Source organism: Coregonus lavaretus (genome assembly GCF_964263955.1).
Source record: "Coregonus lavaretus genome assembly, chromosome: 9".
NCBI lineage: Eukaryota > Metazoa > Chordata > Actinopteri > Salmoniformes > Salmonidae > Coregonus > Coregonus lavaretus.
Window position 1 is genome coordinate 29,043,547 of NC_139996.1, and position 22,118 is coordinate 29,065,664.

Genomic DNA, 22,118 nt, shown 5'->3' on the forward strand with positions numbered 1-22,118 from the left:
GGTTTGGAAAAACACTCCATTCGGACACATGTCTCAGGTCTAACAAAGGCTTTAGCCATAAGGCTACTAGCTACATTGGAGTTACTTTAGGCTGAGTGCTCTTCCCTGTGTTTGTATTTGTTGGGCATAACTGGATGGACGTAGATTCATTTCACAGCCTGTGGCCATGTCTGTCTGTTTTCAACTGGGCAGAGTGCATTCTTTACCTGGACCAACAAAAACACATCATCTGTCCTCTTAATGGGCACATCAGATCATATCTGACAGACTGAGACAAATGGAGCTGAGACAAAGACTCTCCTCTCTATGGGACTCTGACCTTTTCACTACATGATAATATCATAACATCACTCAGCATGTATGAGCTTTCAGTTTTTGTTTCAATTTGTAAACAAATAGAATACACAAAGAGAGATGGTTTGGTAATGATTCCCAAAATACTAAGCCATAAATTAGCTCTGCCCTAAGGCAAGCATTTTTCTGTGTGCATGAGGTACTGAGTGAGGTCAGGTTAATTGAATGGTGTCACCTCCTGACAAAAAACCCTCAAGCTCCGAAAAGTGGTATCTCCATACGTATTAGTGCTGGTTGTTTGCCTGAGTGGTGCATAAATGCAACCAGAGTAGGCTATTTCTTGGAAACATTTGTTGCTGTGGGTTCTAGTCCAAGACAAAGAAAAGGTGTGTCCGTATCAGATATTAGCTCATATTGCAGTTACGGTCAGAGGCATGGTGCACCTGAGGCACTGTCCAAGCATTGAGATTTGCTCATATCACACCAGAAAGGTTTTTCCAATTCATAATTGAAGTAAGCAGCAATATGAAACTACCCCATATTCTGGTTATATTGGTTGGAGATATGTTTAATTTGCATCTGCTTAATTTCAAGGAGTCAAGACACCCAGTAGCAGTAGTCAGTGAGAAAAGAGGCCTTGTGTTTATTCATAATTGATCATAAGATGTTCTGGTTTTCACTGTACATTAAAGCCGCTCTGCTTTCAATTATGTCCTCTTGTAAACTGTATTAGAGTAAATTGGAACAAGTGAGGAGTTTTGACAGCCATTTGTGGTGGGGTTTGATGAAAGTGAAAGGACCAAATACCCACAGGAGAGGAGATGCCTTAGTGATTATACATGGTTGAACATAGCTACAACACTCCTCAACTCTCTATGGATCAATGATATTACATCTTTAATGTGCTTGCCAAGACCATGAGTGGACACCAATGATTTAGATTTATATATAAACTAGATGACTGACTGGAGCACTGTTTTGAAGCAACTGCGCCTCCATCTTGGCACTCCCCCACGTTGAGAAAAATACAGTATTTTGGAAGCTTTTGAAATGAATGTATTAATGTCTACATTTGTTTTTGCCATCTTTATTATATTACAGACACCTTAATGCATACTTTAAAATGATATTATGTGAGTTAAACATAAAAATGTAACATTCTAAAATATATAAAAACATTTTCCTTAAAGTATAATTTTTGGAAAGTATGTTACTGTCCGCACTACAAAAACAAAATACTTAAATACATGTATTTTTGGCCTTAAAACATTTTATTGATATACTGTAGAATTCCATTCATTCCTATGGAAGACTACTTCTTCTAGGGAGTGCCAATATGGCCGCCGGTGGCTTCAAAGCCTCTCATTGGCCAATACATAGCATCAGCAATCCAGGGTTTACATACAGTACATCATTGGTGGACACTGACTACCTTGTATGCCCACAGCTTGTCAATATGACATTTAAAGCATCAGGACAAAACCACAAAGCAGCTGTTTAAGAACATTATAAATGTAATGTGAACCACTGAAATTGAGAGTGTGGCAAAGGGCAAGGCCTCTATGGTAACAGAATGTAATGTGATACAGTATCCCAATTACGTTTAGGCCTACACAGCAGCACACTGGAGTGGTCTCCATTACAGCTCCGCAGCCACAAGGGCCAGCCCTTTAAATACTACCAAGACTCTAGGAGATTGAATTACACTTGAGGTCTGCCAGTCAATATAAAAAATGAGTAAAGTTATTGTTGGTTTATATTCAAGAGTCCCAGTCGATAATTTGCCTTAATGCCAGTCTAAGGCCCAAGCATCTGTCTATGTGGAACAGGTGAATGACAGTCAGAGGCAGAATACAGATTCAGAGACTAAGCTAAATCAAGAGGGAAATAAAAAATGGGGTTAATTTTACTGCACACCTGTGATCACACACTTGAGATTCCCACAGGGGAATCTTTTGCTTGAATCTCAAATTACATTTATTTTGGAATAGCACTGACACCACGGCTATAACTACAGCAAATGAAGTTATGAAGTTCCTTCTTTCCTGCTTGTGGCATTTGTCATCGTCTTAGTGTTAAACTGCTGTCATTATAGTTGTCAAGAGGCTTTGTTTACAAGTGGTGCTGAATAACAGATGATCAAAATGTATCAAATGTCAGAAAGCCCCTCAGGTTAAGAATATCTCACCACCACCTGGGAGCAGTGGTGTAAAGTACTTAAGTAGTACTTTCAAGTATTTTTACTTAAGTCGTTTTTTGGGGTATCTGTACTTTACTTTACTATTTATATTTTTGACTACTTTTACTTTTACTTCACTACATTCCTGAAGAAAATGATGTACTTTACTCCATACATTTTCCCTGACACCCAAAAGTACTCGTTACATTTTGAATGGTTAGCAGGACAGGAAAATTGGCTAATTCACACACTTATCAAGAGAACATCCCTGGTCATCCCTACTGCCTCTGATCTGGCGGACTCACTAAACACATGCTTCATTTGTAAATTATGTCTGAGTATTGGAGCATGCCCCTGACTATCATATTGACTATATAATGAATTAACCAGGAGCATCTGGATGACACAGTATACATGTTTTACTCCAGGTGTCAACACTGCGGAAGGTGTCCCTTTTCCTGTTTCAAACGTATGTCTATTTTATCACCCAACTAAATCACTCAACTGTAAAATACATGCACAAATGCAAATATCTACTCATTTTCAAAACTCCAACCCAGCTATATTTCTCTCTAACCCCTTGTAGAATCCTAATTTAAAAAACTGGTTGATGAAAGAAAATAGACCACTGAAATTCTAAAGAGCACAAAAAGAGAAGCGTCAGAGAGTTGTGATGGTCTGCTTGGCTACACTGTAACTGTAGCTCCTGCCAAGTGCCCCTGTCCTTTGTGTGGACTGTTGCGTGCCATAGACAGGGCCATTACAGTGAGGGAAAAAAGTATTTGATCCCCTGCTGATTTTGTACGTTTGCCCACTGACAAAGAAATGATCAGTCTATAATTTTAATGGTAGGTTTATTTGAACAGTGAGAGACAGAATAACAACAAAAAAATCCAGAAAAACGCATGTCAAAAATGTTATAAATTTATTTGCATTTTAATGAGGGAAATAAGTTTTTGACCCCCTCTCAATCAGAAAGATTTCTGTCTCCCAGGTGTCTTTTATACAGGTAACGAGCTGAGATTAGGAGCACACTCTTAAAGGGAGTGCTCCTAATCTCAGTTTGTTACCTGTATAAAAGACACCTGTCCACACAAGCAATCAATCAATCAGATTCCAAACTCTCCACCATGGCCAAGACCAAAGAGCTCTCCAAGGATGTCAGGGACAAGATTGTAGACCTACACAAGGCTGGAATGGGCTACAAGACCATCGCCAAGCAGCTTGGTGAGAAGGTGACAACAGTTGGTGCGGTTATTCGCAAATGGAAGAAACACAAAATAACTGTCAATCTCCCTCGGCCTGGGGCTCCATGCAAGATCTCACCTCATGGAGTTGCAATGATCATGAGAACGGTGAGGAATCAGCCCAGAACTACACGGGAGGATCTTGTCAATGATCTGAAGGCAGCTGGGATCATAGTCACCAAGAAAACAATTGGTAACACACTATGCCGTGAAGGACTGAAATTCTGCAGCGCCTGCAAGGTCCCCCTGCTCAAGAAAGCACATATACAGGCCCGTCTGAAGTTTGCCAATGAACATCTGAATGATTCAGAGGAGAACTGGGTGAAAGTGTTGTGGTCAGATTAGACCAAAATCGAGCTATTTGCCATCAACTCAACTCACCGTGTTTGGAGGAGGAGGAATGCTGCCTATGACCCCAAGAACACCATCCCCACCGTCAAACATGGAGGTGGAAACATTATGCTTTGGGGGTGTTTTTCTGCTAAGGGGACAGGACAACTTCACCGCATCAAAGGGACGATGGACAGGGCCATGTACCGTCAAATCTTGGGTGAGAACCTCCTTCCGTCAGCCAGGGCATTGAAAATGGGTCGTGGATGGGTATTCCAGCATGACAATGACCCAAAACACACAGCCAAGGCAACAAATTAGTGGCTCTAGAAAAAGCACATTAAGGTCCTGGAGTGGCCTAGCCAGTCTCCAGACCTTAATCCCATAGAAAATCTGTGCAGGGACCTGAAGGTTCGAGTTGCCAAACGTCAGCCTCGAAACCTTAATGACTTGGAGAAGATCTGCAAAGAGGAGTGGGACAAAATCCCTCCTGAGATGTGTGCAAACCTGGCGGCCAACTACAAGAAACGTCTGACCTCTGTGATTGCCAACAAGGGTTTTGCCACCAAGTACTAAATAATGTTTTGCAGAGGGGTCAAATACTTATTTCCCTCATTAAAATGCAAATCAATTTATAACATTTTTGACATGCGCTTTTCAGGATTTTTTTATTGTTATTCTGTCTCTCACTGTTCAAATAAACCTACCATTAAAATTATACACTGATAATTTCTTTGTCAGTGGGCAAACGTACAAAATCAGCAGGGGATCAAATACTTTTTTCCCTCACTGTATGAGGGACACATCAGCAGGGGAGGCAGCCACAAGCATCATTAGCCTTCTTTGTGAGGAGCAAATTGGAGTCAAGTCCCATCTGACCAATGAGCAGCTGCTGCTCCATTAATCCTTCTGTTGTGTGACAGGCAAAGGTAGAGTCCTACACTACACTACTGGCCCACATGTATCAGTCTGAGTTTTGCTGAGGCACGCCAACAGTTCAACTCAATGGGAGTAAGAGAAGGAGGCCCTCTCTGACAGCATAGAGATTGCAACTCTGTATTTCTCTCTCTAGTATGGTTTGAATGTACTGAATCATCTCATTGTCTCATCATCTCTTTCACAGAAAACACCATACAATTTGCTCTGGTCAAGATACCACCGACCATAGCAAACACATATGATACATCTGAATAAAGGATTTCATTCACATAAACATAGCCTACAGCTGTTTCTTTTTGAGTCCCTTTTCATTCAGATACAATCAGGTTGGAGGAAACCTTTCTGCTACTGTAGTAAATGTCAAGGTTGTGGCATTTAGGTTGGAATAACATCTTTGGCATGTCTCCTTGGACACAATGTAGAGAAAATAATATATCTTAGCAGAAACGAAAACAGCAGAGTCAAAAACATTCAAACACTTCACTTTCCAAAAGGAACAAAAACAGACATTCATTCTCCTTCCTCTCTATGCAGATGATGCCACGGTTCATTGTTGAGGTGGTAAGTGAGCAGGTCTACATTTTCTACTAGGCTACAAGTTTTCAAAGGCATAAAGATGCTTTCCTTTCAATTCATCACCAGTCTATCGTCTGCATGAGTACTAGTAATAGTTTTGGCGGTCCGGTCAATGCAATGGATTAGTGCTGAGCGATTAACCGAAATTCTATTTTTTTTGTGGTTATTAAACAACTAATTGACAGACATTGGTTCAGTTACTTGAATTCCATTTAGTTCAGGGTTTTTTTTCTCTAGAGGGAAATCAAATAATTCTCTAGATAAATCATGTCAAGAACTATGTGGGACGCTGGGCTAAAGTGAGTTGTAGTTTTCATTAAGCACATATTCAACCTAGTTCAGCGCAGAAACGTGGTGATGTACTACAATGACCATAGCCTGTTCTATCCAGCTCAGACAGAGATGGATAAACTTTTTACGTCTGCTACATTAGGTTAGATACACACAGACCGCATGTGAGAGGAATGTACACAACACAATGACGAGAGAAAGGAATAGAGACAGTTTGTGAATGTAAGCCTTATCTACTTTGAAGAACTAGTAAAATGATTTCGTCAGACAGCTCTAGAGGCATACTAGGAACACTAAAGACAGTACAGTATGGGGAGCACAGAGATACCATTGTCTGGATGGCTGGCTGCTACTGCCTGAACAGAGATGAGATGATGACTTTAAGGAATTAAAAATTATAAAATCATACAAATATATAAAAAAGTTATATACACAATAAATATGGAATGGAAACCGACCCGACTTAAAAAAACATTAATCGCTCAGCACTACAATGGATTAATTGGGAGAGGAGGTGACCCATTAAATGAACTGGAATTTCCCAGTCACCATCAGAGTCACTCGACTGGCCTTCCTAGTTACTGCCAGTCACTTTACTGGCCTTCCATCCTGGTCTCAGAGCATTTTGGTTAGGGTTAGGGGAAGGGTTAGCTAACATACTAAGTAGCTGCAAAGTAGTTAAAAGTAGTAAGTATTTACAAAGTTACTAATTAGCTAAAATACTAAAATTGTCCTTGATGAGATTCAAACACACAACCTTTGGGTTGCTAGACATTCGCATTATACACCCACCCATCCACCCTCTTTTAGATATTGTCTTAAAGCTGCGACCAAATGCACATAGAAATGTGAGTTATAGATCTGTCATTCTCATTGAAAGCAAGTCTAAGAAGCGGTAGATCTGTTCTATGTTTTTGTGTCTTTTACTTTCAGTTTTGAACACCAGCTTCAAACAGCTGAAAATGCAATATTTTTGGTTATGGAAATGATATTTCACAGCGGTTTAAATGGTTCAATGATTATTTACACTATATTTGCTTGTTTTGTCACATAAACTGAAATTAGGCAAAAAATTGCAACCAGGAAATGGCGGAACGATTTCTGCATAGTGCATCTTTAAGTAACCTTCTGTCTTATGTAACCATACCCAACATAACATATCATAGTAATTTGAGTGTCCCAGATTTACATTTACTATGTTACGTCTAGTCTATGAGACCAAGCTGGGCCTTCCTAGTTACTGCCAGAGTAACTCTACTGGCCTTCCCCTGCCCAGTTACTGCCAGAGTCCTATACTGGGAGAAACCAAAGCATGTGAGAACTGATTCATTCACAAGGCTGAGATAAAAATAAAACCAAGGCCCGTTGCAGCAATCCAATAGGGATGAGTGCTTATAGGGAGGCTCAGCTGCATCATACAGTGACGTGCCATTGTGCCAGGCAGCCACCATGGAGTTTCTTACTGGAATTGTTTATGGAAACATAATGTTTCAATTGCACTGTTACAGGGAGCTGGTGAAGTGGTTGAATGACAGGAGTTTATTCAAGGCAGAGCAAAGCCTTGAGGTAATCTAGACACATTAACTTTAACATTAAAAGGGTAATAAGAGCTATGACAAGTTCAGAGCAGGATAAACTGCTGCAATGTTATCTTTCCCACACTGAATTGTTTTTGCATAGAGGGGTCTGACGCAAAAGAGGGACAATTCCCAATACTCGGAATCAGTCATATCCTGTAATACAGTTCCTGTTGTAAACCCTGGTGTACTGTATATCACTGTATTGCAAAGTCAGTCAAAGGATAGTTCTAGATATAAACGTGTGTGACTCATATAAATAGTGGTGCTTGTAGGCCTACTACTTGAACAGGTGCTATGACTATCAGGTTTGCAATTCGAGCAGCACGGGAGGGGTCAAGGCTTCCTGAATTCCACTGTGGAACTGTTGACTGGAAAAGTGTTGATTGATATAAATAGCTAAGGTCCCCCTTGGCATGCCCATCATCTATAAACACACACACCTGTAAACACAGGCACTGGCCACCTGCGTCACACACAAACTGTACACCACCTGGGCAGCCTGGGTCACATGCTCCCAGATGTGTCCTTCAGCCTGTGTTGGCTCCTCCCCCCTCCAGTACTTTGCTCTGGTAAAGCAGGTTCAGATGTGATGTGTGAAGGAGCAGATGGGATGTGTGAAGTGGAGGATGTGATGTGTGACGGGGATGATGTTATGTGTGACGGGGAGGATGTGTCATCTGTCAAGAGGGGCTTTAATGGGAGATCGGGAAGCAGACACATAGTATGGACCCTGGGCCTGATTCATTGGCCATCAAGCTAGGAGGCCAGGGGAGCAGTGTTGACACAGTCCTACAGCAACACTCATAGGTTATGTCACAACCAGTCACACAGATCTAAAGATACCACAGTTGAGGAAGATAAGGAGCTGCAGAAGCACTTCCGAGTAGAGTTGCAGAGCTCCAGTATCGGAGCCATAGTAACTAACTGACAAAGCAATTTAGGAATTTCAACAGAGAGGGAGATATCGTCACATTATCCTCTGGAGACTACTTCCATTCCGCTGTAGCACATCATCGTTGCTGTTGAGATTACCCTCTATAGTTCCGTTAGTGAATGGGAACTCTGCAGCCAGCCAGTCTGTGTGATGAGGTGACCGAGGGGCCTGGAAAGGCCACATCTCTCTGCCCATTTCAAAGTCTTCTCCCCAGGCCCAGTTTAGAGTAATTAATGGCTCATTCCTGAACGAACCATCCAGCAGTAATTATGACCATATGCTATTTCAAAGACCTTTAATTGCCTAATTAAAATCGTATTAAACTCCTGATCAGAGATGGGGACATTTTGAACTTCAGGTAAAAAATAAAAATAAAAGAATGTATGCACTCACTAACTGTAAGTCGCTCTGGATAAGAGTGTCTGCTAAATGACTAACCACGGCGTCTTATCACAGGAACTCCTGACACATGGTCAGTAGCTGGTCATTTCATCACTGCTGACTGGATGAAATGCCTACTTTGTTAGGAGGATATCAGATGTGATATCTCTGTGAGCTCAGCTCATTGATAGATTAATGTAATATATGGCTGTGAAAGTGGATGAGAATATTTCATCACCTCTGTCTTTGAAACCTACGTAGCAAACTGCCTAAATCAACCAGCTCTTAGAAGTGAAAATATTTGAAATGGTATTCCATTTCATTCCATTTCCCATCTGTGCTAAATATCCATAACAGATGTGGAGCCAGCAGAAGCACCTAGCTGGCTGATGAAATGTTAAGTAGCTGTCTGTAGCCAACCCTGCTATCACTATCAGGGCTGTACCTACTGCATTAATACCCTACTCTACTCTACTGTAAAGTGGGGGAGGGAAGGAGAACTAGAACTCATCTACCTGAAAGAGAAGAGCAGTATGGCAGACTGTTTCCCCCTTTAAAGGTGAAAGTATCCAATGTGCTGCCTGCAGAAGACATCATCATGACATTCACAACGCCAATGTCTAGGCATATTCCTTGTTTGAGTAATGACAATCATATCAGTAGATTTTAGGAGTCATTTCTTGTCAGTTCTGACTTGAAAAAATAAACTAGTTAATATTGAACATCCGGGAAAATAAACTATATTCCATTGAGATGTGTGGTTTTGTCAATTTTGTGCTGTGAGCTGTGAGCTGTGCTGGCCTAACTGAGTGCGAGAGAGCTGGCGCTCACAGCCTCCCTCCTTCTTGCAGCCAGGACTTTTTTTCCGGGCACTGGGGCCAAATCTCCCTGTCAAAACACATCAGTCAGGGTCTAAACCAGGCGTATTCAAACCTCTAGTGTGTTGTCATGAAGAAAGTTTCATAAGACGGTGAATGCAGAGGGATTGAGGAAAACTTGAAAAGTCAAACAGAGACCATTTCTGTATTCGTTCTTCAACTACTCTTGAAGAACTCTACTGTAAGCTCATCTACTTTTAGGAGGCCCCTGTTGATTCAGTTGAAGTCTCCTGATTCTTTTCTACAGTATGTGCTGCTCTTGTCACACACTGTATTGTGCATAGGAACACCTCTACTTCCGCCTCACTATATCACATTATATACTGAAAAAATATATAAACGCAACATGTAAAGTGTTGGTCCCATGTTAAATGAGCTGAAATAAAAGATCCCCCAAATTTTCCATATGCACAAAAAGCTTATTTCTCTCAAATTTGGTGAACAAATTTGTTTACATCCCTGTTAGTGAGCATTTCTCCTTTGCCAAGATAATCTATCCATCTGACAGGTGTGGCATATCAAGAAGCTGATTAAACAGCATGATCATTACACAGGTGCACGTTGTGCTGGGGACAATAAAAGGCCACTCTAAAATGTGCAGTTGTGGCACACAACACAATGCCACAGATGTCTCATGTTTTGAGGGAGCATGCAATTTGCATGCTGACTGCAGGAATGTCCACCAGAGCTGTTGCCAGATAATTTAATGTTAATTTCTCTACCATAAGCCGCCTCCAACGTCGTTTTAGAGACTTTGGCAGTAAATTTCAACCAGACTCACAACCGCAGACCGGGCAGATGGCAGACAGCGTGTATGGCGTCATGTGGGCGAGCGGTTTGCTGATGTCAACGTTGTGAACAGAGTGCATTTTATCGATGGAAATTTGAATGCACAGAGATACCGTGACGAGATCCTGAGGACCATTGTCGTGCCATTCATCCGCCGCCATCACCTCATGTTTCAGCATGATAATGCACGGCCTCATGTCGCAAGGATCTGTACACAATTCCTGGAAGCTGAAAATGTCCCAGTTCTTCAATGGCCTGCATCCTCACCAGAAATGTCACCAATTGAGCATGTTCAGGATGCTCTGGATCGACGTGTACGACACCGTGTTCCAGTTCCTGACAATATCCAGAAACTTCGCACAGCCTTTGAAGAGGAGTGGGACAACATTCCACAGCGCACAATCAACAGCCTGATCAACTCTATGCGAAGGAGAACTTTCGCGCTGCATGAGGCAAATGGTGGTCACACCAGATACTGACTGGTTTTCTGATCTACGCCCCTACCTTTTTTAAAAAGGTATCTGTGACCAACAGATGCAGATCCATAGATTAGGATCTAATGAATTCATTTCAATTGACTGATTTCCTTGTATGAACTGTAACTAAGTCAAATATTTGAAATTGTTGCATGTTGCGTTTATATTTTTGTTCTGTGTATATGGGACTACTGGGGTGAGAGGAACAGTCCAGTGGGCTTTCCGGAAGGTGATTCTGAGAGCACATAGGGGGATGATAATCATTGTAAAGATTCTCCTGGGTGTTAAGGATGCACTGTGAGTTTAACATGGGAACACTGCCTTGTTCAAAATCCATCCACAAAAGCAAACCAGTGCAGGGCTCTTCAGGAACAAATGAGATTCCTCATTGAATATCCAACACTTGAGGGATTACATGCTCTATCCACAGATCTCACTATTATAATGCATGGCAGAGTTGTTATTGTTGTCTTAGCAGTGTATGGTTAGTAGGACCCCTGAGAAAGCTGAAATAAAATGTTTACCATACATAATTGCCTGGGTAAATATTTCATGCTGACATTTGCTTTGATACACAATGCAAGGAGAATACGATTATACTGTTAACAACTTTACTAATGCAAGGGGACTGTATAATAGGAATCAGAGAAATTAATGAATGGTTGAGAGGAGTTGTTCAGAACCAGACACAGGAGACTACTCAAACACAAATATACCTTGATTAGATGCATATTCACCCCCCTGAGTCAAAACATGTTAGAAAGATCTTTGGCAGCGATTACAGCTGTGAGTCTTTTGGGTAAGGCTCACCTGTATTGTGCAATATTTGCCCATTATTCATTTGAAATTCTTCAATCTCTATCAAGGTGTTGGGGATCATGGATAGACAACAATTTTCAAATCTTGCCATAGATTTTCAAGCAGATTTAAGTCAAAACTGTAACTTGGTCACTCAGGAACATTCCCTGTCTTCTTGGTAAGCAACTCCAGTGTAGATTTAGTCTTGTGTTGTAGGCATTACAGAGGGTAGTGCGTACGGCCCAGTACATCACTGGCGCCGAGCTGCCTGCCATCCAGGACCTCTATACCAGGCGGTGTCAGAGGAAGGCCCTAAAAATGTTCTACGACTCCAGCCACCCAAGTCATAGACTGTACTCTCTGCTACGGCATGGCAAGCGGTACCGACGCACCAAATCTGGAATCAACAGGACCCTAAACAGCTTCTACCCCCAAGCTATAAGACAGCTAAATAGTTAGTTAAATAGTTAACCAATAGCTACCCATAATATCTGAATTGATCCTTTTTGCACTAATCTCTTTTGACTCATCACATACGCTGCTGTTACTGTTTATTTTCTATCCCGTTGCGTAGTCACTTTATCCCTACCAATATGTACAGTGCCTTCGGAAAGTATTCAGACCCCTTGACTTTTTCCACATTTTGTTATGTAACAGCCTTATTCTAAAATTGAATCGTCAGCAATCTACACACAATACCCCATAATGACAAAGCAAAAACAAGTGTTTAGAATTTGTTGCAAATGTATAAAACATTTAAAACACAAATACCTTATTTACATAGGTATTCAGACCCTTTTCTATGAGACTCCAAATTGAGCTCAGGTGCATCCTGTTTCCATTGATCATCCTTGAGATGTTTCTACAACTGGATTGGAGTCCACCTGTGGTAAATTCAATTAATTGGACATGATTTGGAAAGGCACACACCTGTCTATGTAACGTCCCACAGTTGACAGTGCATGTTAGATCAAAAACCAAGCCATGAGGTCGAAGGAATTGTCCGTAGAGCTCCGAGACCGGATTGTGTCGAGGCACAGATCTGGGGAAGGGTGCCAAAAAATGTCTGCAGCATTGAAGATCCCCAAGAACACAGTGGCCTCCATCATTCTTAAACAGAAGAAGTTTGGAACCACCAAGACTCTTCCTAGAAATGGCCGCCCGGCCAAACTGAGCAATCGGGGGAGAAGGGCCTTGGTCAAGGAGGTGACCAAGAACCCGATGGTCACTCTGACAGAGCTCTAGAGTTCCTCTGTGGAGATGGGAGAACCTTCCAGAAGGACAACCATCTCTGTAGCACTCCACCAATCAGGCCTTTATGGTAGAGTGGCCAGACGGAAGCCACTCCTCAGTAAAAGGCACATGACAGCCCGCTTGGAGTTTGCCAAAAGGCACCTAAATACTCTCAGACCATGAAAAACAAGATTCTCTGGTCTGATGAAACCAAGATTGAACTCTTTGGCCTGAATGCCAAGCATCATGTCTGGAGGAAACCTGGCACCATCCCTACGGTGAAGCATGGTGGTGGCAGCATCATGCTGTGGGGATGTTCTTCAGCGGCAGGGACTGGGAGACTAGTCAGGATCAAGGCAATGAACGGAGCAAAGTACAGAGAGATCCTTGATGAAAACCTGCTCCAGAGCGCTCAGGACCTCAGACTGGGGGCGAAGGTTCACCTTCCAACAGCACAGCGACCCTAAGCACACAGCCAAGACAACGCAGGAGTGGCTTCGGGACAAGTCTCATTCTCCTTGAGTGGCTCAGCCAGAGCCAGGACTTGAACCCGATCGAACATCTCTGGAGAGACCTGAAAATAGTTGTGCAGCGACGCTCCCCATCCAACCTGACAGAGCATGAGAGGATCTGCAGAGAAGAATGGGAGAAACTCCCCAAATACAGGTGTGCCAAGCTTGTAGCGTCATAATACCCAAGAAGACTCAATGCTGTAATCGCTGCAAAAGGTGCTTCAACAAAGTAAAAACCTGCTTTGTCATTATGGGGTATTGTGTGTAGATTGATGAGGGAAAAAAACTATTTAATCAATTTTAGAATAAGGCTGAAACGTAACAAAATGTGGAAAAAGTCAAGGGGTCTGAATATTTTTCGAATGCACTGTATCTACCTCGTATCCCTGCACATCAACTCGGTACTGGTAACCAGTGTATATAGCCAAGTTATCGTTACTCATTGTGTATTCATTACTTTAAAAAATATATATTATATTTATTCGTTATGTTATTATTATTATTGTTTTTATTTTCTACTATTTCTGTAATTGTTTGTTTTGTTTGTTTTTTAGAAGGGCCCGTAAGTAAGCATTTAACTGTTAGTCTACACCTGTTGTTTACGAAGCATGTGACAAATACAATTTTATTTTATTTATTGTCATGCTGAAAGTTGAATTAGTTCCTAGTGTCTCATGTAAAGCAGACTGAAGCAGGTTTTCCTCTAGGATTTTGCTTAGCTCCATCCCGTTTCTTTTTATCCTGAAGAACTCCACAGTCTTTGCCGATGTCAAGCATACCCATACCATGATGCAGCCACCACCATGCTTGAAAATAAGGAGGCAGTTACTCAGTGATGTGTTGTGTTGGATTTGCCCCAAACATAAGGATTTGCATTTAGGCCAAAAAGTATATTTCTTTGCCATGTTTTTTTCCTCACTATTACTTTAGAATATTTTTATTCTGTATATTTATTTTATTCTTTTCACTCTGTCATTTAGGTCATTATTGTGGAGTCACTACAATGTTCTTGATTCATCCTCAGTTTTCTCCCATCACAACCATTCAACTCTGTAGCTGTTTTAAAATCACTAATGGTCATTGTGACATCCCTGAGCAGTTTCCTTCCTGTCCTACAGGTCAGTTTAGAAGGACGACTGTATCTTTGATGTGTCTAGGTGATTTAATACATCAACCTCAGCAGAAATATTAACTTGACCATGCTTAAAGAGATATTCAATGTCTGATTTGTTATTGTTACCCATCTACCAATCACTGCCCTTCTCCATGAGGCTTTCGAAATGCTCCCTGGTCTTTGTAGTTGAATCTGTGCTTGAAATTCAATACTTGACTGAGGGATCTTACAGATGTTGTATGTATGGGGGACAGAGGTCGGGGCAGTCATTCAAAAACCATGTCAACCCCTATTATTTCACATAGAGTCCATGTAACTTATTATGTGATTTGTTAAGCCAAATTTTACTCCTGAACTATTTTAGGCTTTCCTTAACAAAAGGGCTGAATACTTATGCAACAACTATATTTTTGTTATTTAATTATTCTGTAAAAATGTTGAGAATTTTCTATTCACTTTGACATTATGGAGTATATTGTGTAGATCAATGACACCAAATCACAATTCAATCTATTTCAATCCCACTTTGTAACGCAACAAAATGTGAAAAAATCAAAGGGGAGGTGAATACTTATGATACCCACTGTACATCATTATCAACAGCTGTTAGAGAAGTCATAACACTTCCATCACAGAGGATCTGTTGAGCCTCCTGGCTCCCAGCACACACAGGGCTGCTCCACATGCAATTGCACAGGGCTGCTCTACATGCATATCATCCCAAATGTGTTGCACAAGTACTGTTGGGACAATCAGGAGATACAGTACTGTATGCTAAGTGCTGGGGTGGGTATACGCTCAACCCAGGCAGTCCTCCCTTCTCTCCCCTCTCACTCTATTATTGACTTGCCCTTGGAGCAGGGTTTTGTGTGTGCTGAATGGAGACAGATCCTGACTATCTAATTATGTGGACACCCAGTAATGAGATGCACATGCAGCCCTGACAGTGGGATGATGTGCAGTCTTTTCCATTACACATACAGACAGGGAGCCTGCAGGATGACTCACAGGGGGGCTGCTGTCTTCATTACAGCCTAAAGGAGACCCTCATATGATTACAGTCACACCAGCCTGGCAGGCTGCCGGCACGCTTAAACACCTCCTGGACCATTTGAGCTTGAATGTCACATATTGGAGCATATGAAAGAAAAATTCCAGAAAATATAAATAAGCAAATACAGATGTTGGGTACTATTTGGATTTCCATTAGGAAAACAGTACAGAATGGCATCCATTTAACTATACAATCCACTCTGAAATGTGCTACTGCAGAATAGTTCTCGAGCCCACTGTCAGCGAGCTGTTTAAGATATCAAGCCGTGCTCTGTTTATGAGGGGTCACAACGTCTGTGAGACACAGGTGAGGAGCTGTAAAAGTCATGGCTGCTGAAAGTAGGTCAGAGCAGTCCAAACTGCTCCCGCTCTAAATGTTTCCAATTGTTTGGAATTATCTCACTGTATCCTTCTTTGTGCATTTACTGCTGGGGCAATATTGACCCTGATACGCTAAGCACTGATAAGCTTGTTACAATCTGCATGACTTTGTATCTCTATCTAGTTTCTGTTTTGCTTCAGTTCTGTCTGCATGTGGTAGATTGTTTTTTAATGGAAAGGGCCTATTATTGTTAGTTCAAAAGTACACTGTGGATGTATGCCTTATAAATGACTAACACATCAGGTTTTACGAATACATAGCCTAAGTGCTTTCATTAACATTTCGTTCAGTTGTTTAATTTGTCATTGAATGGTCACACAAACAATCAATAGTGCATAGATAACATGAAGACATTTAAATGATTCTTTAACAAAACTCCCTTGAGACTAGGAGAAAACTATGAGGTAAAAGCTTTGCAAATATAACACATAGAAAAACATGTGAGAAACAAGCAGACTAGGCTATTTCAGAATGTGAGTGAATAAGGGTGCACGCCCCAGTGCTCTATTTGAATCTCTATTTGAAATCACCAACTTGATTCAACCAGCTGGAAAATGTATTCAGATTGAAAATCGTTTAAGATGGTCTGAATTCTTGAACTGCTGTAAACAATGGTGTGTGGTTGTCCCCTCTGGATGTCCATAGAGAAAGGTTGCACGCATTCCAATAGCTTAGAGGCTTAGACAGATGCTCTGAGCGCTGGCCAGTGCAGGGCAGTGTGCTCAGCCCATCCATCCATCCATCCATCACTGTGTAGGGCCGATAAAGGGCTCAGAGTCACTGCTCCTACACACTGACACACAGCCCCCATAGTCAACCACATCTCCTTCTCCTCGTCCATCCCCTCCCCCTCCACCCATGGCCTGTTACTGACAGATGCCTGCACCCCAGGGTCCCTCAGAGAGCAGGTCCGAAAGCCCTTACCCTCCCCTTGCCCATCACTCTCCCTCTTCCCAATCTCTTCTCTATGCTGAGCTCTGGTCAGCAGCACTGCACATCACCTTCACTCAATATCAATCACTGAGCCCAACACATCTCCTATTAATGCCGTGTCTCAGTAAATGTCTGTACAGGGACAGGAGTCTATCAATGACAGGGCACTCCTCCTACATTGTTATCTGTGTGTGTGTATTGTTCTACCTTAACATCTAATAGGCTACTTGTGGCCAGCTCATAGCAAACCCTGCACACGTTTACACATAGCTTACTGTATGAAGAACAGAGAAACGGGCTACAACTCTAAATGCATTATGCATAATATGACCTAGAGCAGTGGTTCCCAACCTTTTTCGTTTACTGTACCAACAGCTGAATTTTGGTCTGCCAGGAGTACCCCTGAAGTACCCCTTCATGTGCATTCTACCAGTAGGCATATGGTCTCATGAGTCTTTTCAAGTACCCCCTGTGGATAGGACAAGTACTCCCAGGGGTCCTAGTACCCCTGGTTGGGAAACACTGACCTAGAGGATAACATTGATTATTTATCCTACATGTCTGAGAGGAGCAAGAGGAGATTATGCATACGAAGTAGTCATAAAACTGGCCTCAGTAGAGTACCAGAAACAGGAGAAAAAATCTGCAAGCAATAAATACATACATTCAAAACTGATGGCGATAACAGCCAACTGGGGGGTGACATTAACGTTTTCCCTCTTTCATGTACTTCATAGCTGCTCACTATTTGACTGTGACCATGACGTTCATCCTACAGGCTTGCCTGTGGTCTACCTCTTCCATGCACCAGTTTGTATGTAAGCTGCTCTTATTTGATATGGGAAGATTGTAAATTGATATTTCAATGCAGGGTTTGTACCAGTGTTGTGGAAGCTACTCTGAAATCGTAGTTTACCAAACTACCAATTACTTCACACAATAATAAGTTAAGCTACTCTAAAGCTACCCTTCAGAAAAATATAGTTTACTTTGAAAAAGTAGTACACTACATCCAAGCTTCTTTGTGAAAAATGATTATATCTAAATCTGAAATGTCATAGACGGAAAAATTGCAATAATAGATGTCTCTGGGGTCAGGTGTTAACAGAATGTGTAATTTAGCCTATTAAACACAAACTATGTTTCAAGTGAGAATTAGGCAGGTCTGATGCAAAAGAATAAAAGGACATTCTCGCCTACTTCACCCATATTTTCTTATCTTTTGCAAATAAAGTAGTGTGTAGTTCCAGTAGTTAGCTACACCGTTACATGGCAAAAAAGTAATTAACTACTGAAAGAACCACCAAGATTAGAATTTCGTTCAACTACCACCAAACTACAGCAAAATGTCGTTGAATTACTAGTTGAACTACATGTAGTTCACTACTCCCCAACACTGGTTTGTACTGTAGTAAACCTTAATCTGAGCATCCGTTTAGTGCATTTGCATACTGCAGAAATGGCATAATGATCATTACGGCAGTAATACTAAATATCATAGGTCTCCCAGTTCAAACTGAATGCAGAGGTTGCCTTAACATGCAGACTGCTCTGCTCTACCTTTGTAGTCAGGCTGTGCTCTGTGTGATAAGAGCCTTCTCTCTGGGCTGCAGACGGGAGAAAATGCTCCCCAAACATTTTGAGGTGGAATTCTAAACCCTGTTACAGTGAAAAGATTGCCTATCTGATATTCTTTTGCCAATCAGGTTAACAAAATCTGTTTTACAGAGATATGTAAATCAAGTGCTACTGATCCTGGGGCAACAGCAGCAGCAGACACTGACTTGCTGATGCCTGTGGTTCCTCAAGTTCCTCTTCTTGTCTCTTAGCCTTGAAATGAGTGGGGGATGATACCAAGTACCAACCAAAGCCCTCTGGTTGTCTTTATCTAGCTTTATCTAGCAGACAGACCTTTTTTTTTTGTGGCGTGTCACTTGCAGTGACTTAAAGTCGGAGTGATCGATAGCCTGCTACTTATTCCTAAAGAGTCACCAAGGCATTGGAATCCCAGTCATCCCAGCCATGTCATCAATCCTTTAGAACACAGATATTTAGGGTACATTCCAATCAGTGGCACCCAATCAACCTAGACACTCTAACACACACATTCTTTTTGTTGTTGTTGTATTGTTTGTATTATTATTATTATTGTTTGTGTATTGTTGTATTTAAAATGTGTGTGACTGTCCTTGTCTATCAGTGTCTTAGTGTTTTGTTACTTGTCAAGTTTTGTGTTTTTTGTGGACCCCAGGAAGAATAGCTGCTGCCTCTGCACTCTCCGAGTGTCAACCTGATAGCCATGGAACGCTAAAGCGTAACACTGTAACTTCTGTTTAGAGCTGCCATATATAACTTTTTGGGCAATCCGACCAAATTCACATAGAAATGTGAGTTATAGATCTGTCATTCTCATTGAAAGCAGGTCTAAGAAGTGGTAGATCTGTTCTATGTGCGCTATTTCTATGCTTCCTGTTCTTAAGTTTAGTTTTTGCTTCTTTTACTTTCGGTTTTGTAAACCAGCTTCAAACAGCTGCAAATACAATGTTTTTGTTTATTTAGATATTTCACGGTGGTTTAGATGGTACAATGATTCTCTATTGCTTGTTTTGTCACAAAATGAAATTAGGCGAACTATTAGAATTTTTGCAACCAGGAAATGGCGGAGCAATTTCTGCATATTGCACCTTTAATACTAAAATGTATAATTTCTGGTCTAATTGACGATCATCTCCAAAATGACCTCTTCATATTGGAGGGCTTGTTCTATGAAGTTTTCCCCTGAACCTGTTTTCTTCATATTTCTCAGTAAAAAGTTGTGCTGGGCTAGATAAGTTAAAGTAAGGCTGACTGACTGCCCGCTCTATTTAACCAGACAAGCATAATAAGGGGATTAACAGCCTATCAGATGACACTGTTCAGTGCAGCTGATTGTAGGTACATACAGACAGATCTCTTATGTGACATGGTGCGGTTAACTAGCACTCTGAAGTAGTACAGTGCAAATGAAACTTAATGTCTGAGAAAAAGGGTAGAAATTACATTTCTGCTTTTCATTAACTCCAAGCAAAGATACATACATAACGTGCATTAAAATGCATAAGTTGATCAACTTTATATCACATTTTTGCTAGTGGGAGTTAGCTTTCAATTCGCTTTCACTGGCTCTGCAGAGGATTGTTGGTTAATGTAGTACAGAGTGAAGTGAACTTCAAAAGGACCCTTGAAGTTCCTGTGGCCTTTGTTTGCAGTGAAGGGCTCAGCCATACAGTGCAGTGGATGATGCGTGTGAGATCCAATCAGAGTCCTGACACGTCCATACAGCTCAGGTCTGTGAAGGGCCCTGCGGCTGCAGGCATGGAGGTGAGAGCTGATGTCATGGAGAGATGGCAGTGAAATGATCTGTTACAGGAAAGCTGAGCCTCTTCAATACCATATTAGAGCCAAGCCCACATAGAATTTCCTCAGCCATCTTCACCTACTTTCAAAACATAGGGGTCAGGGCATGTCATACAACAGGTCAAGCCCTCTGATGCAATCTCCTTTCCAGACATGAGCAGAGAAAGACAGATGCTGATTTAGTGTCAGTCTAGAAATATGAAGAAGGAAGGTGTGTAGCCATACATTTCCAATATACACAGAAGATGATGTGCAGAACTGGAACAATGATAACCTATTTTATTATCTGAGACATTTTGTAGGTTAATCTATGAGGTAGACTAAATGCAGCTGGGTAGACTAGACGACTATCAGGTTGTAAAGAGCTTGCTTGACCTTAGAGCTGGGTCTGAACAAACCAAAGGTTTTCTTTTTGCCTGGATCTAGAGTAAACTGATTAGAGAGAACAGCAGGAAGACAGTCATTTGAAGAAGACATCATTCAGACAATGAGCATAACATATCTCTCAGGAGCCATATAAGGTAATCTCCCAAAATACCGTGCAACTTCAGGGTGAACTGTAACTTGAAAAACTAGGCTCTACTGCTTTGTTGTTCAGTACAAAAGCAAACACACAGAGTAGCTCTTTCTTTTGGGCAACCCCATCGCAATAAATAATACAGCATCCTCCAAATAAAGCACAAGAAGGTCCCTTTCCCTACTTTATTAATTCAGGAGCATGAGGAGCAGTCTTTTACAGACTAAAGCAGAGCTGTGTAGATGGACAGCATGAAAATATCTATATGACCTGAACCAATTAACCAGCAGCCCTCTTTCTGTTCCTCTGTCCCACCGACCATGCTGGCAGCAGTGGGGAAAATGAGCATCAATGCATCAAAAGCGTTAGTTCCTTCTAGTGAGCTGCTACCTGCATGTTAAGCAGCTCCATTCCCCCAGATGTCTGAAAGCCCTGCTGGACCCCAGGCAGCATCAGCAGCAAATCTGTAACTGTCTCCCTCCCAGGCTGCCCAGAGCTGAGTAGCCAGGCAGACAGTTGAGTGGACAGGTGCCAGGGTAAAGAGAGGGAAGGACAGTTATCTGAACCCTGCAGTCAGTCACACCACGAGAAAGCACCGGGATAAGATGTTAGCATCTTTAAAAAAGCCACCGGATGCCTTGCCCTAGCTCTTCATATATCACATTTTCGATCCATTTCCATTAATTATTCAGACTGGACTGTGCCTACTGTGTCTCTCACCTCAAACACCTGCACTGCCTGCCTGCATTACAGTGTTTCCATAAGAGGCTTTTAGACTGCCACTGTCTACTATCAGTCATCCAGTTCACCTCACTCCTCATATTCCATATCTGTAGTGCTAAGTACAGACTGTGCAGTGTAGATAAAAATAACAGTACAGTATGTTATCATGTTGTTAAATGATCACGCTGTAAAAGGAGTGTGTAAAACAGTTCGGTAGGCCTATATTTTATGAAGGAAAATGCTGCTCTGTGAAAAGTTTTGCTAAGTGGGTCATGACATGAGCTGTCATGTGCTAACCTAACACAAGGCTAACTACAGTGAGGGCTCGCCTGCATTAGCATAAGAAAGGCAGAGCTGGCAGAGCCTTTGACTTTCGGCGAGGGGTTGTAAAATGTTACAGCTCTGGTGTGCGTCATGCTCATACAGCGAGACGAGAAGCGAGGCAGAGAGCAGCGCAGGTCTTCTTTCATGACTGCACACAGCCATGGAGAAGTGAACTAGGGGGATAAAGCCAGCATACTCCCCTCACTCACTCCTTCGGTTGTGGATTCCAGCTACGCATG

The 22,118-nt window shown here is 41.7% G+C and overlaps 1 protein-coding gene across 1 annotated transcript in view; it reads right to left on the reverse strand.

Annotated features, from left to right (window-relative positions):
• Nucleotides 1–22,118, reverse strand: part of LOC311134484 (semaphorin-4B-like) — a 66,713-nt gene that overhangs the window by 39,605 nt on the left and 4,990 nt on the right. The window lies entirely within an intron of this gene.